We start from the raw sequence: 17,027 nt of genomic DNA, 5'->3' as shown, positions 1-17,027 counted from the left end.
TAGCTGGTTAGAGACAGGTCTATAGCTGCTTAGAAACAGGTCTATAGCTGGTTAGAGACAGGCCTGTAGCTGGCTAGAGACAGGTCGGTAGCTAGTTAGAGACAGGTCTATAGCTAGTTAGAGACAGGTCTGTAACTAGTTAGAGACAGGTCTGTAGCTAGTTAGAGACACGTCTGTAGCTGGTTAGAGACAGGTCTGTAGCTGGTTAGAGACAGTTCTATAGCTGGTTAGAGACAGGTCTGTAGCTGGTTAGAGACATTTCTATTGCTGGTTAGAGATAGGTCTGTAGCTAGTTAGAGACAGGTCTGTAGCTGGTTAGAGACACGTCTGTAGCTGGTTAGACACAGGTCTATAGCTGGTGAGAGACCGGTCTGTAACTAGTTAGAGACAGGTCTACAGCTGGTTAGAGACAGGCCTGTAGCTGGTTAGAGACAGGTCTGTAGCTAGTTAGAGACAGATCTATACCTAGATAGAGACAGGTCTGTAACTAGTTACAGACATGTCTGTAACTAGTTAGAGACAGGTCTGTAGCTGGTTAGAGACAGGCCTGTAGCTGGTTAGAGACAGGTATGTAGCTAGTTAGAGACAGGTCTATAGCTAGATAGAGACAGGTCTGTAACTAGTTAGAGACAGGTCTGTAGCTAGTTAGAGATAGGTCTGTAGCTGGTCAGAGACACGTCTATAGCTGGTTAGAGACAGGTCTATAGCTAGTTAGAGACAGGTCTATAGCTAGATAGAGACAGGTCTGTAACTAGTTAGAGACAGGTCTGTAGCTAGTTAGAGATAGGTCTGTAGCTGGTCAGAGACACGTCTATAGCTGGTTAGAGACAGGTCTATAGCAAGTTAGAGACAGGTCTGTAGCTGGTTAGAGACACGTCTGTCGCTGGTTAGAGACAGGTCTGTAGCTGGTCAGAGACAGGTCTGTAGCCGGTTAGAGACAGGTCTATACCTAGTTAGAGACAGCTCTGTAGCTGGTTAGAGACAAGTCTGTAGCTGGTTAGAGACAGGTCTATAGCTAGTTAGAGACATTTCTGTAGCTGGTTAGAGACAGGTCTGTAGCTGGTTAGAGACAGGTCTATAGCTGTTTAGAAACAGGTCTACAGCTGGTTAGAAACAGGTCTGAAGCTAGTTAGAGACAGGTCTGTAGCTAGTTAGAGACAGGTCTGTAGCAGATTAGAGACAGGTCTGTAGCTGGTTAGAGACAGGTCTATAGCTGTTTAGTAACAGGTCTACAGCTGGTTAGAAACAGGCTTGTAGCTGGTTAGAGACAGGCTTGTAGCTGGTTAGAGACAGGTCTGTAGCTAGTTAGACACAGGTCTGTAGCTGGTTAGAGACACGTCTGTACCCGGTTAGAGACAGGTCTGAAGCTAGTTAGAGACAGGTCTATAGCTGGTTAGAGACAGGTCTGTAGCTGGTTAGAGACAGGTCTATAGCTGCTTAGAAACAGGTCTATAGCTGGTTAGAGACAGGCCTGTAGCTGGCTAGAGACAGGTCGGTAGCTAGTTAGAGACAGGTCTATAGCTAGTTAGAGACAGGTCTGTAACTAGTTAGAGACAGGTCTGTAGCTAGTTAGAGACACGTCTGTAGCTGGTTAGAGACAGGTCTGTAGCTGGTTAGAGACAGTTCTATAGCTGGTTAGAGACAGGTCTGTAGCTGGTTAGAGACATTTCTATTGCTGGTTAGAGATAGGTCTGTAGCTAGTTAGAGACAGGTCTGTAGCTGGTTAGAGACACGTCTGTAGCTGGTTAGACACAGGTCTATAGCTGGTGAGAGACCGGTCTGTAACTAGTTAGAGACAGGTCTACAGCTGGTTAGAGACAGGCCTGTAGCTGGTTAGAGACAGGTCTGTAGCTAGTTAGAGACAGATCTATAGCTAGATAGAGACAGGTCTGTAACTAGTTACAGACATGTCTGTAACTAGTTAGAGACAGGTCTGTAGCTGGTTAGAGACACGTCTGTAGCTGGTTAGAGACAGGTCTGTAGCTAGTTAGAGAAAGGTCTACAGCTGGTTAGAGATAGGTCTGTAGCTGGTCAGAGAGACATCTGTAACTGGTTAGAGACAGGTCTGTAGCTGGTTAGAGACAGGTCTCTAACTAGTTAGAAATAGGTCTGTAGCTGGTTAGAGACAGGTCTATAGCTAGTTAGAGACAGGTCTGTAGCTGGTCAGAAAGACATCTGTAACTGGTTAGAGACAGGTCTGTAGCTGGTTAGAGACAGGTCTGTAACTAGTAAGAGACAGGTCTACAGCTGGTTAGAGATAGGTCTGTAGCTGGTTAGAGACAGGTCTGCAGCTGGTTAGAGACACGTCTGTAGCTGGTTAGAGACAGGTCTATAGCTAGTTAGAGACATTTCTGTGGCTGGTTAGAGACACGTCTGTAGCTGTTAGAGACAGGTCTGTAGCTGGTTAGAGACAGGTCTATAGCTGGTTAGAGATAGGTCTGTAGCTGATCAGAGACACACCTGTAGCTGGTTAGAGACAGGTCTATAGCTAGTTAGAGACAGGTCTGTAGCTGGTTAGAGACACGTCTGTAGCTGGTTAGAGACAGGTCTGTAGCTGGTCAGAGACATGTCTGTAGCTGGTTAGAGACAGGTCTATAGCTAGTTAGAGACACGTTTGTAGCTAGTTAGAGACAGATCTGCAGCTAGTTAGAGACATGTTTTTAACTGGTTAGAGACACGTCTGTAGCTGGTTAGAGACAGGCCTGTAGCTGGCTAGAGACAGGTCGGTAGCTAGTTAGAGACAGGTCTATAGCTAGTTAGAGACAGGTCTGTAACTAGTTAGAGACAGGTCTGTAGCTAGTTAGAGACACGTCTGTAGCTGGTTAGAGACAGGTCTGTAGCTGGTTAGAGACAGTTCTATAGCTGGTTAGAGACAGGTCTGTAGCTGGTTAGAGACATTTCTATTGCTGGTTAGAGATAGGTCTGTAGCTAGTTAGAGACAGGTCTGTAGCTGGTTAGAGACACGTCTGTAGCTGGTTAGACACAGGTCTATAGCTGGTGAGAGACCGGTCTGTAACTAGTTAGAGACAGGTCTACAGCTGGTTAGAGACAGGCCTGTAGCTGGTTAGAGACAGGTCTGTAGCTAGTTAGAGACAGATCTATAGCTAGATAGAGACAGGTCTGTAACTAGTTAGAGACATGTCTGTAACTAGTTAGAGACAGGTCTGTAGCTGGTTAGAGACACGTCTGTAGCTGGTTAGAGACAGGTCTGTAGCTAGTTAGAGAAAGGTCTACAGCTGGTTAGAGATAGGTCTGTAGCTGGTCAGAGAGACATCTGTAACTGGTTAGAGACAGGTCTGTAGCTGGTTAGAGACAGGTCTCTAACTAGTTAGAAACAGGTCTGTAGCTGGTTAGAGACAGGTCTATAGCTAGTTAGAGACAGGTCTGTAGCTGGTCAGAAAGACATCTGTAACTGGTTAGAGACAGGTCTGTAGCTGGTTAGAGAAAGGTCTGTAACTAGTAAGAGACAGGTCTACAGCTGGTTAGAGATAGGTCTGTAGCTGGTTAGAGACAGGTCTGCAGCTGGTTAGAGACACGTCTGTAGCTGGTTAGAGACAGGTCTATAGCTAGTTAGAGACATTTCTGTGGCTGGTTAGAGACACGTCTGTAGCTGGTTAGAGACAGGTCTGTAGCTGGTTAGAGACAGTTCTATAGCTGGTTAGAGACAGGTCTGTAGCTGGTTAGAGACATTTCTATTGCTGGTTAGAGATAGGTCTGTAGCTAGTTAGAGACAGGTCTGTAGCTGGTTAGAGACACGTCTGTAGCTGGTTAGACACAGGTCTATAGCTGGTGAGAGACCGGTCTGTAACTAGTTAGAGACAGGTCTACTGCTGGTTAGAGACAGGCCTGTAGCTGGTTAGAGACAGGTCTGTAGCTAGTTAGAGACAGATCTATAGCTAGATAGAGACAGGTCTGTAACTAGTTAGAGACATGTCTGTAACTAGTTAGAGACAGGTCTGTAGCTGGTTAGAGACACGTCTGTAGCTGGTTAGAGACAGGTCTGTAGCTAGTTAGCGAAAGGTCTACAGCTGGTTAGAGATAGGTCTGTAGCTGGTCAGAGAGACATCTGTAACTGGTTAGAGACAGGTCTGTAGCTGGTTAGAGACAGGTCTCTAACTAGTTAGAAACAGGTCTGTAGCTGGTTAGAGACAGGTCTATAGCTAGTTAGAGACAGGTCTGTAGCTGGTCAGAAAGACATCTGTAACTGGTTAGAGACAGGTCTGTAGCTGGTTAGAGACAGGTCTGTAACTAGTAAGAGACAGGTCTACAGCTGGTTAGAGATAGGTCTGTAGCTGGTTAGAGACAGGTCTGCAGCTGGTTAGAGACACGTCTGTAGCTGGTTAGAGACAGGTCTATAGCTAGTTAGAGACATTTCTGTGGCTGGTTAGAGACACGTCTGTAGCTGGTTAGAGATAGGTCTGTAGCTGATCAGAGACACATCTGTAGCTGGTTAGAGACAGGTCTATAGCTAGTTAGAGACAGGTCTGTAGCTGGTTAGAGACACGTCTGTAGCTGGTTAGAGACAGGTCTGTAGCTGGTCAGAGACATGTCTGTAGCTGGTTAGAGACAGGTCTATAGCTAGTTAGAGACACGTTTGTAGCTAGTTAGAGACAGATCTGTAGCTAGTTAGAGACATGTTTGTAACTGGTTAGAGACACGTCTGTAGCTGGTTAGAGACAGGTCTGTAGCTAGTTAGAGAAAGGTCTACAGCTGGTTAGAGATAGGTCTGTAGCTGGTTAGAGACATGTCTGTAGCTGGTTAGAGACAGGTCTGTAGCTAGTTAGAGACAGGTCTGTAGCTAGTTGGAGACACGTCTGTAGCTGGTTAGAGACAGGTCTATAGCTAGTTAGAGACAGGTCTGTAGCTGGTTAGAGACATGTTTGTAGCTGGTTAGAGACAGGTCTGAAGCTAGTTAGAGACAGGTCTGTAGCTAGTTAGAGACACGTTTGTAGCTAGTTAGAGACAGATCTGTAGCTGGTCAGAGAAAGGTCTGTAGCTAGTTAGAGACAGGTCTATAGCTGGTTAGAGACAGGTCTGTAGCTGGTTAGAGACAGGTCTATAGCTTCTTAGAAACAGGTCTATAGCTGGTTAGAGACAGGCCTGTAGCTGGCTAGAGACAGGTCGGTAGCTAGTTAGAGACAGCTCTATAGCTAGTTAGAGACAGGTCTGTAACTAGTTAGAGACAGTCTGTAGCTAGTTAGAGACAGGTCTGTAGCTGGTTAGAGACATTTCTGTAGCTGGTTAGAGACAGTTCTATAGCTGGTTAGAGACAGGTCTGTAGCTGGTTAGAGACATTTCTATAGCTGGTTAGAGATAGGTCTGTAGCTAGTTAGAGACAGGTCTATAGCTGCTTAGAAACAGGTCTATAGCTGGTTAGAGACAGGCCTGTAGCTGGTTAGAAACAGGTCTGTAGCTAGTTAGAGACAGGTCTATAGCTAGTTAGAGACAGGTCTGTAGCTGGTTAGAGACATTTCTGTAGCTGGTTAGAGACAGGTCTATAGCTGGTTAGAGACATTTCTATAGCTGGTTAGAGATAGGTCTGTAGCTAGTTAGAGACAGGTCTGTAGCTGGTTAGAGACACGTCTGTAGCTGGTTAGACACAGGTCTATAGCTGGTTAGAGACAGGTCTGTAGGTGGTTAGAGACAGGTCTACAGCTGGTTAGAGACAGGCCTGTAGCTGGTTAGAGACAGGTATGTAGCTAGTTAGAGACAGGTCTATAGCTAGATAGAGACAGGTCTGTAACTAGTTAGAGACAGGTCTGTAGCTAGTTAGAGATAGGTCTGTAGCTGGTCAGAGACACGTCTATAGCTGGTTAGAGACAGGTCTATAGCTAGTTAGAGACAGGTCTGTAGCTGGTTAGAGACACGTCTGTCGCTGGTTAGAGACAGGTCTGTAGCTGGTCAGAGACAGGTCTGTAGCTGGTTAGAGACAGGTCTATAGCTAGTTAGAGACAGGTCTGTAGCTGGTTAGAGACAAGTCTGTAGCTGGTTAGAGACAGGTCTATAGCTAGTTAGAGACATTTCTGTAGCTGGTTAGAGACAGGTCTGTAGCTGGTTAGAGACAGGTCTATAGCTGTTTAGAAACAGGTCTACAGCTGGTTAGAAACAGGTCTGAAGCTAGTTAGAGACAGGTCTGTAGCTAGTTAGAGACAGGTCTGTAGCAGATTAGAGACAGGTCTGTAGCTGGTTAGAGACAGGTCTATAGCTGTTTAGTAACAGCTCTACAGCTGGTTAGAAACAGGCTTGTAGCTGGTTAGAGACAGGCTTGTAGCTGGTTAGAGACAGGTCTGTAGCTAGTTAGACACAGGTCTGTAGCTGGTTAGAGACACGTCTGTACCCGGTTAGAGACAGGTCTGAAGCTAGTTAGAGACAGGTCTATAGCTGGTTAGATACAGGTCTGTAGCTGGCTAGAGACACATCTGTAGCTGGTCAGAGACAGCTCTGTAGCTAGTTAGAGACAGGTCTGTAGCTGGTTAGACACAGGTCTATAGCTGGTTAGAGACCGGTCTGTAGCTGGTTAGAGACATGTCTGTAGCTGGTTAGAGACACGTCTGTCGCTGGTTAGAGACAGTTCTGTAGCTGGTCAGAGACAGGTCTGTAGCTGGTTAGAGACAGGTCTATAGCTGGTTAGAGACAGGTCTGTAGCTGGTTAGAGACAGGTCTGTAGCTAGTTAGAGACATGTCTGTAGCTGGTTAGAGACACGTCTGTAGCTGGTTAGAGACAGGTCTATAGCTGGTTAGAGAAAGGTCTACAGCTGGTTAGAGATAGGTCTGTAGCTGGTTAGAGACATGTCTGTAGCTGGTTAGAGACAGGTCTGTAGCTAGTTAGAGACAGGTCTGTAGCTAGTTGGAGACACGTCTGTAGCTGGTTAGAGACAGGTCTATAGCTAGTTAGAGACAGGTCTGTAGCTGGTTAGAGACACGTTTGTAGCTGGTTAGAGACAGGTCTGAAGTTAGTTAGAGACAGGTCTGTAGCTAGTTAGACACGTATGTAGCTAGTTAGAGACAGATCTGTAGCTGGTCAGAGAAAGGTCTGTAGCTAGTTAGAGACAGGTCTATAGCTGGTTAGAGACAGGTCTGTAGCTGGTTAGAGACAGGTCTATAGCTGCTTAGAAACAGGTCTATTGCTGGTTAGAGACAGGCCTGTAGCTGGTTAGAGACATGTCTGTAGCTAGTTAGAGACAGGTCTATAGCTAGTTAGAGACAGGTCTGTAACTAGTTAGAGACAGGTCTGTAGCTAGTTAGAGACAGGTCTGTAGCTGGTTAGAGACCGGTCTGTAGCTGGTTAGAGACATTTCTATAGCTGGTTAGAGATAGGTCTGTAGCTAGTTAGAGACAGGTCTATAGCTGCTTAGAAACAGGTCTATAGCTGGTTAGAGACAGGACTGTAGCTGGTTAGAGACAGGTCTGTAGCTGGTTAGAGACAGGTCTGTAGCTAGTTAGAGACATGTCTGTAACTGGTTAGAGACACGTCTGTAGCTGGTTAGAGACAGGTCTGTAGCTAGTTAGAGAAAGGTCTGCAGCTGGTTAGAGATAGGTCTGTAGCTGGTTAGAGACATGTCTGTAGCTGGTTAGAGACAGGTCTGTAGCTAGTTAGAGACACGTCTGTAGCTAGTTGGAGACACGTCTGTAGCTGGTTAGAGACAGGTCTATAGCTAGTTAGAGACAGGTCTGTAGCTGGTTAGAGACATGTTTGTAGCTGGTTAGAGACAGGTCTGAAGCTAGTTAGAGACAGGTCTATAGCTAGTTAGAGACACGTTTGTAGCTAGTTAGAGACAGATCTGTAGCTGGTCAGAGAAAGGTCTGTAGCTAGTTAGAGACAGGTCTATAGCTGGTTAGAGACAGGTCTGTAGCTGGTTAGAGTCAGGTCTATAGCTGCTTAGAAACAGGTCTATAGCTGGTTAGAGACAGGCCTGTAGCTGGCTAGAGACAGGTCGGTAGCTAGTTAGAGACAGGTCTATAGCTAGTTAGAGACAGGTCTGTAACTAGTTAGAGACAGGTCTGTAGCTGGTTAGAGACACGTCTGTAGCTGGTTAGAGACAGGTCTGTAGCTGGTTAGAGACAGTTCTATAGCTGGTTAGAGACAGGTCTGTAGCTGGTTAGAGACATTTCTATAGCTGGTTAGAGATAGGTCTGTAGCTAGTTAGAGACAGGTCTGTAGCTGGTTAGAGACACGTCTGTAGCTGGTTAGACACAGGTCTATAGCTGGTGAGAGACCGGTCTGTAACTAGTTAGAGACAGGTCCACAGCTGGTTAGAGACAGGCCTGTAGCTGGTTAGAGACAGGTCTGTAGCTAGTTAGAGACAGGTCTATAGCTGGTTAGAGACAGGTCTGTAGCTAGTTAGAGACAGATCTATAGCTAGATAGAGACAGGTCTGTAACTAGTTAGAGACAGGTCTGTAGCTGGTTAGAGACACGTCTGTAGCTGGTTAGAGACAGGTCTGTAGCTAGTTAGAGAAAGGTCTACAGCTGGTTAGAGATAGGTCTGTAGCTGGTCAGAGAGACATCTGTAACTGGTTAGAGACAGGTCTGTAGCTGGTTAGTGACAGGTCTCTAACTAGTTAGAAACAGGTCTGTAGCTGGTTAGAGACAGGTCTATAGCTAGTTAGAGACAGGTCTGTAGCTGGTCAGAAAGACATCTGTAACTGGTTAGAGACAGGTCTGTAGCTGGTTAGAGACAGGTCTGTAACTAGTAAGAGACAGGTCTACAGCTGGTTAGAGATAGGTCTGTAGCTGGTTAGAGACAGGTCTGCAGCTGGTTAGAGACAGGTCTGTAGCTGGTTAGAGACAGGTCTATAGCTAGTTAGAGACATTTCTGTGGCTGGTTAGAGACACGCCTGTAGCTGGTTAGAGACAGGTCTGTAGCTGGTTAGAGACAGGTCTATAGCTGGTTAGAGATAGGTCTGTAGCTGATCAGAGACACATCTGTAGCTGGTTAGAGACAGGTCTATAGCTAGTTAGAGACAGGTCTGTAGCTGGTTAGAGACACGTCTGTAGCTGGTTAGAGACAGGTCTGTAGCTGGTCAGAGACATGTCTGTAGCTGGTTAGAGACAGGTCTATAGCTAGTTAGAGACACGTTTGTAGCTAGTTAGAGACAGATCTGTAGCTAGTTAGAGACATGTTTGTAACTGGTTAGAGACACGTCTGTAGCTGGTTAGAGACAGGTCTGTAGCTAGTTAGAGAAAGGTCTACAGCTGGTTAGAGATAGGTCTGTAGCTGGTTAGAGACATGTCTGTAGCTGGTTAGAGACAGGTCTGTAGCTAGTTAGAGACAGGTCTGTAGCTAGTTGGAGACACGTCTGTAGCTGGTTAGAGACAGGTCTATAGCTAGTTAGAGACAGGTCTGTAGCTGGTTAGAGACATGTTTGTAGCTGGTTAGAGACAGGTCTGAAGCTAGTTAGAGACAGGTCTGTAGCTAGTTAGAGACACGTTTGTAGCTAGTTAGAGACAGATCTGTAGCTGGTCAGAGAAAGGTCTGTAGCTAGTTAGAGACAGGTCTATAGCTGGTTAGAGACAGGTCTGTAGCTGGTTAGAGACAGGTCTATAGCTGCTTAGAAACAGGTCTATAGCTGGTTAGAGACAGGCCTGTAGCTGGCTAGAGAAAGGTCGGTAGCTAGTTAGAGACAGCTCTATAGCTAGTTAGAGACAGGTCTGTAACTAGTTAGAGAATGTCTGTAGCTAGTTAGAGACAGGTATGTTGCTAGTTAGAGACAGGTCTATAGCTAGATAGAGACAGGTCTGTAACTAGTTAGAGACAGGTCTGTAGCTAGTTAGAGATAGGTCTGTAGCTGGTCAGAGACACGTCTATAGCTGGTTAGAGACAGGTCTATAGCTAGTTAGAGACAGGTCTGTAGCTGGTTAGAGACCGGTCTGTAGCTGGTTAGAGACATGTCTGTAGCTGGTTAGAGACACGTCTGTCGCTGGTTAGAGACAGGTCTGTAGCTGGTCAGAGACAGGTCTGTAGCTGGTTAGAGACAGGTCTATAGCTGGTTAGAGACAGGTCTGTAGCTGGTTAGAGACAGGTCTGTAGCTAGTTAGAGACATGTCTGTAGCTGGTTAGAGACACGTCTGTAGCTGGTTAGAGACAGGTCTATAGCTGGTTAGAGAAAGGTCTACAGCTGGTTAGAGATAGGTCTGTAGCTGGTTAGAGACATGTCTGTAGCTGGTTAGAGACAGGTCTGTAGCTAGTTAGAGACAGGTCTGTAGCTAGTTGGAGACACGTCTGTAGCTGGTTAGAGACAGGTCTATAGCTAGTTAGAGACAGGTCTGTAGCTGGTTAGAGACACGTTTGTAGCTGGTTAGAGACAGGTCTGAAGTTAGTTAGAGACAGGTCTGTAGCTAGTTAGACACGTATGTAGCTAGTTAGAGACAGATCTGTAGCTGGTCAGAGAAAGGTCTGTAGCTAGTTAGAGACAGGTCTATAGCTGGTTAGAGACAGGTCTGTAGCTGGTTAGAGACAGGTCTATAGCTGCTTAGAAACAGGTCTATAGCTGGTTAGAGACAGGCCTGTAGCTGGTTAGAGACATGTCTGTAGCTAGTTAGAGACAGGTCTATAGCTAGTTAGAGACAGGTCTGTAACTAGTTAGAGACAGGTCTGTAGCTAGTTAGAGACAGGTCTGTAGCTGGTTAGAGACCGGTCTGTAGCTGGTTAGAGACATTTCTATAGCTGGTTAGAGATAGGTCTGTAGCTAGTTAGAGACAGGTCTATAGCTGCTTAGAAACAGGTCTATAGCTGGTTAGAGACAGGACTGTAGCTGGTTAGAGACAGGTCTGTAGCTGGTTAGAGACAGGTCTGTAGCTAGTTAGAGACATGTCTGTAACTGGTTAGAGACACGTCTGTAGCTGGTTAGAGACAGGTCTGTAGCTAGTTAGAGAAAGGTCTGCAGCTGGTTAGAGATAGGTCTGTAGCTGGTTAGAGACATGTCTGTAGCTGGTTAGAGACAGGTCTGTAGCTAGTTAGAGACACGTCTGTAGCTAGTTGGAGACACGTCTGTAGCTGGTTAGAGACAGGTCTATAGCTAGTTAGAGACAGGTCTGTAGCTGGTTAGAGACATGTTTGTAGCTGGTTAGAGACAGGTCTGAAGCTAGTTAGAGACAGGTCTATAGCTAGTTAGAGACACGTTTGTAGCTAGTTAGAGACAGATCTGTAGCTGGTCAGAGAAAGGTCTGTAGCTAGTTAGAGACAGGTCTATAGCTGGTTAGAGACAGGTCTGTAGCTGGTTAGAGTCAGGTCTATAGCTGCTTAGAAACAGGTCTATAGCTGGTTAGAGACAGGCCTGTAGCTGGCTAGAGACAGGTCGGTAGCTAGTTAGAGACAGGTCTATAGCTAGTTAGAGACAGGTCTGTAACTAGTTAGAGACAGGTCTGTAGCTAGTTAGAGACACGTCTGTAGCTGGTTAGAGACAGGTCTGTAGCTGGTTAGAGACAGTTCTATAGCTGGTTAGAGACAGGTCTGTAGCTGGTTAGAGACATTTCTATAGCTGGTTAGAGATAGGTCTGTAGCTAGTTAGAGACAGGTCTGTAGCTGGTTAGAGACACGTCTGTAGCTGGTTAGACACAGGTCTATAACTGGTGAGAGACCGGTCTGTAACTAGTTAGAGACAGGTCTACTGCTGGTTAGAGACAGGCCTGTAGCTGGTTAGAGACAGGTCTGTAGCTAGTTAGAGACAGATCTATAGCTAGATAGAGACAGGTCTGTAACTAGTGTGAGACATGTCTGTAACTAGTTAGAGACAGGTCTGTAGCTGGTTAGAGACACGTCTGTAGCTGGTTAGAGACAGGTCTGTAGCTAGTTAGAGAAAGGTCTACAGCTGGTTAGAGATAGGTCTGTAGCTGGTCAGAGAGACATCTGTAACTGGTTAGAGACAGGTCTGTAGCTGGTTAGTGACAGGTCTCTAACTAGTTAGAAACAGGTCTGTAGCTGGTTAGAGACAGGTCTATAGCTAGTTAGAGACAGGTCTGTAGCTGGTCAGAAAGACATCTGTAACTGGTTAGAGACAGGTCTGTCGCTGGTTAGAGACAGGTCTGTAACTAGTAAGAGACAGGTCTACAGCTGGTTAGAGATAGGTCTTTAGCTGGTTAGAGACAGGTCTGCAGCTGGTTAGAGACAGGTCTGTAGCTGGTTAGAGACAGGTCTATAGCTAGTTAGAGACATTTCTGTGGCTGGTTAGAGACACGCCTGTAGCTGGTTAGAGACAGGTCTATAGCTGGTTAGAGATAGGTCTGTAGCTGATCAGAGACACATCTGTAGCTGGTTAGAGACAGGTCTATAGCTAGTTAGAGACAGGTCTGTAGCTGGTTAGAGACACGTCTGTAGCTGGTTAGAGACAGGTCTGTAGCTGGTCAGAGACATGTCTTTAGCTGGTTAGAGACAGGTCTATAGCTAGTTAGAGACACGTTTGTAGCTAGTTAGAGACAGATCTGTAGCTAGTTAGAGAAATGTTTGTAACTGGTTAGAGACACGTCTGTAGCTGGTTAGAGACAGGTCTGTAGCTAGTTAGAGAAAGGTCTACAGCTGGTTAGAGATAGGTCTGTAGCTGGTTAGAGACATGTCTGTAGCTGGTTAGAGACAGGTCTGTAGCTAGTTAGAGACAGGTCTGTAGCTAGTTGGAGACACGTCTGTAGCTGGTTAGAGACAGGTCTATAGCTAGTTAGAGACAGGTCTGTAGCTGGTTAGAGACACGTTTGTAGCTGGTTAGAGACAGGTCTGAAGTTAGTTAGAGACAGGTCTGTAGCTAGTTAGACACGTATGTAGCTAGTTAGAGACAGATCTGTAGCTGGTCAGAGAAAGGTCTGTAGCTAGTTAGAGACAGGTCTATAGCTGGTTAGAGACAGGTCTGTAGCTGGTTAGAGACAGGTCTATAGCTGCTTAGAAACAGGTCTATAGCTGGTTAGAGACAGGCCTGTAGCTGGTTAGAGACATGTCTGTAGCTAGTTAGAGACAGGTCTATAGCTAGTTAGAGACAGGTCTGTAACTAGTTAGAGACAGGTCTGTAGCTAGTTAGAGACAGGTCTGTAGCTGGTTAGAGACCGGTCTGTAGCTGGTTAGAGACATTTCTATAGCTGGTTAGAGATAGGTCTGTAGCTAGTTAGAGACAGGTCTATAGCTGCTTAGAAACAGGTCTATAGCTGGTTAGAGACAGGACTGTAGCTGGTTAGAGACAGGTCTGTAGCTGGTTAGAGACAGGTCTGTAGCTAGTTAGAGACATGTCTGTAACTGGTTAGAGACACGTCTGTAGCTGGTTAGAGACAGGTCTGTAGCTAGTTAGAGAAAGGTCTGCAGCTGGTTAGAGATAGGTCTGTAGCTGGTTAGAGACATGTCTGTAGCTGGTTAGAGACAGGTCTGTAGCTAGTTAGAGACACGTCTGTAGCTAGTTGGAGACACGTCTGTAGCTGGTTAGAGACAGGTCTATAGCTAGTTAGAGACAGGTCTGTAGCTGGTTAGAGACATGTTTGTAGCTGGTTAGAGACAGGTCTGAAGCTAGTTAGAGACAGGTCTATAGCTAGTTAGAGACACGTTTGTAGCTAGTTAGAGACAGATCTGTAGCTGGTCAGAGAAAGGTCTGTAGCTAGTTAGAGACAGGTCTATAGCTGGTTAGAGACAGGTCTGTAGCTGGTTAGAGTCAGGTCTATAGCTGCTTAGAAACAGGTCTATAGCTGGTTAGAGACAGGCCTGTAGCTGGCTAGAGACAGGTCGGTAGCTAGTTAGAGACAGGTCTATAGCTAGTTAGAGACAGGTCTGTAACTAGTTAGAGACAGGTCTGTAGCTAGTTAGAGACACGTCTGTAGCTGGTTAGAGACAGGTCTGTAGCTGGTTAGAGACAGTTCTATAGCTGGTTAGAGACAGGTCTGTAGCTGGTTAGAGACATTTCTATAGCTGGTTAGAGATAGGTCTGTAGCTAGTTAGAGACAGGTCTGTAGCTGGTTAGAGACACGTCTGTAGCTGGTTAGACACAGGTCTATAACTGGTGAGAGACCGGTCTGTAACTAGTTAGAGACAGGTCTACTGCTGGTTAGAGACAGGCCTGTAGCTGGTTAGAGACAGGTCTGTAGCTAGTTAGAGACAGATCTATAGCTAGATAGAGACAGGTCTGTAACTAGTGTGAGACATGTCTGTAACTAGTTAGAGACAGGTCTGTAGCTGGTTAGAGACACGTCTGTAGCTGGTTAGAGACAGGTCTGTAGCTAGTTAGAGAAAGGTCTACAGCTGGTTAGAGATAGGTCTGTAGCTGGTCAGAGAGACATCTGTAACTGGTTAGAGACAGGTCTGTAGCTGGTTAGTGACAGGTCTCTAACTAGTTAGAAACAGGTCTGTAGCTGGTTAGAGACAGGTCTATAGCTAGTTAGAGACAGGTCTGTAGCTGGTCAGAAAGACATCTGTAACTGGTTAGAGACAGGTCTGTAGCTGGTTAGAGACAGGTCTGTAACTAGTAAGAGACAGGTCTACAGCTGGTTAGAGATAGGTCTTTAGCTGGTTAGAGACAGGTCTGCAGCTGGTTAGAGACAGGTCTGTAGCTGGTTAGAGACAGGTCTATAGCTAGTTAGAGACATTTCTGTGGCTGGTTAGAGACACGCCTGTAGCTGGTTAGAGACAGGTCTATAGCTGGTTAGAGATAGGTCTGTAGCTGATCAGAGACACATCTGTAGCTGGTTAGAGACAGGTCTATAGCTAGTTAGAGACAGGTCTGTAGCTGGTTAGAGACACGTCTGTAGCTGGTTAGAGACAGGTCTGTAGCTGGTCAGAGACATGTCTGTAGCTGGTTAGAGACAGGTCTATAGCTAGTTAGAGACACGTTTGTAGCTAGTTAGAGACAGATCTGTAGCTAGTTAGAGAAATGTTTGTAACTGGTTAGAGACACGTCTGTAGCTGGTTAGAGACAGGTCTGTAGCTAGTTAGAGAAAGGTCTACAGCTGGTTAGAGATAGGTCTGTAGCTGGTTAGAGACATGTCTGTAGCTGGTTAGAGACAGGTCTGTAGCTAGTTAGAGACAGGTCTGTAGCTAGTTGGAGACACGTCTGTAGCTGGTTAGAGACAGGTCTATAGCTAGTTAGAGACAGGTCTGTAGCTGGTTAGAGACATGTTTGTAGCTGGTTAGAGACAGGTCTGAAGCTAGTTAGAGACAGGTCTGTAGCTAGTTAGAGACACATTTGTAGCTAGTTAGAGACAGATCTGTAGCTGGTCAGAGAAAGGTCTGTAGCTAGTTAGAGACAGGTCTATAGCTGGTTAGAGACAGGTCTGTAGCTGGTTAGAGACAGGTCTATAGCTGCTTAGAAACAGGTCTATAGCTGGTTAGAGACAGGCCTGTAGCTGGCTAGAGAAAGGTCGGTAGCTTGTTAGAGACAGCTCTATAGCTAGTTAGAGACAGGTCTGTAACTAGTTAGAGAATGTCTGTAGCTAGTTAGAGACAGGTATGTTGCTAGTTAGAGACAGGTCTATAGCTAGATAGAGACAGGTCTGTAACTAGTTAGAGACAGGTCTGTAGCTAGTTAGAGATAGGTCTGTAGCTGGTCAGAGACACGTCTATAGCTGGTTAGAGACAGGTCTATAGCTAGTTAGAGACAGGTCTGTAGCTGGTTAGAGACACGTCTGTCGCTGGTTAGAGACAGGTCTGTAGCTGGTCAGAGACAGGTCTGTAGCTGGTTAGAGACAGGTCTATAGCTAGTTAGAGACAGCTCTGTAGCTGGTTAGAGACAAGTCTGTAGCTGGTTAGAGACAGGTCTATAGCTAGTTAGAGACATTTCTGTAGCTGGTTAGAGACAGGTCTGTAGCTGGTTAGAGACAGGTCTATAGCTGTTTAGAAACAGGTCTACAGCTGGTTAGAAACAGGTCTGAAGCTAGTTAGAGACAGGTCTGTAGCAGATTAGAGACAGGTCTGTAGCTGGTTAGAGACAGGTCTATAGCTGTTTAGTAACAGGTCTACAGCTGGTTAGAAACAGGCTTGTAGCTGGTTAGAGACAGGCTTGTAGCTGGTTAGAGACAGGTCTGTAGCTAGTTAGACACAGGTCTGTAGCTGGTTAGAGACACGTCTGTACCCGGTTAGAGACAGGTCTGAAGCTAGTTAGAGACAGGTCTATAGCTGGTTAGATACAGGTCTGTAGCTGGCTAGAGACACATCTGTAGCTGGTCAGAGACAGGTCTGTAGCTAGTTAGAGACAGGTCTGTAGCTGGTTAGACACAGGTCTATAGCTGGTTAGAGACATGTCTGTAGCTGGTTAGAGACACGTCTGTCGCTGGTTAGAGACAGGTCTGTAGCTGGTCAGAGACAGGTCTGTAGCTGGTTAGAGACATGTCTATAGCTAGTTAGAGACAGCTCTGTAGCTGGTTAGAGACAAGTCTGTAGCTGGTTAGAGACAGGTCTATAGCTAGTTAGAGACATTTCTGTAGCTGGTTAGAGACAGGTCTGTAGCTGGTTAGAGACAGGTCTATAGCTGTTTAGAAACAGGTCTACAGCTGGTTAGAAACAGGTCTGAAGCTAGTTAGAGACAGGTCTGTAGCAGATTAGAGACAGGTCTGTAGCTGGTTAGAGACAGGTCTATAGCTGTTTAGTAACAGGTCTACAGCTGGTTAGAAACAGGCTTGTAGCTGGTTAGAGACAGGCTTGTAGCTGGTTAGAGACAGGTCTGTAGCTAGTTAGACACAGGTCTGTAGCTGGTTAGAGACACGTCTGTACCCGGTTAGAGACAGGTCTGAAGCTAGTTAGAGACAGGTCTATAGCTGGTTAGATACAGGTCTGTAGCTGGCTAGAGACACATCTGTAGCTGGTCAGAGACAGGTCTGTAGCTAGTTAGAGACAGGTCTGTAGCTGGTTAGACACAGGTCTATAGCTGGTTAGAGACCGGTCTGTAGCTGGTTAGAGACAGGTCTGTAACTAGTTAGAGACAGGTCTATAGCTGGTTAGAGACAGGTCTATAGCTGGTTAGAGACACGTCTGTAGCTGGTTAGACACAGGTCTATAGCTGGTTAGAGACAGGTCTGTAGCTGGTTAGAGACAGGTCTATAACTAGTTAGAGACAGGCCTACAGCTGGTT

This window comes from Telmatherina bonti (assembly GCF_933228915.1).
Source record: "Telmatherina bonti genome assembly, chromosome: 13".
NCBI classification, from domain to species: domain Eukaryota; kingdom Metazoa; phylum Chordata; class Actinopteri; order Atheriniformes; family Telmatherinidae; genus Telmatherina; species Telmatherina bonti.
Note: the sequence above shows the minus strand (reverse complement) of the source record.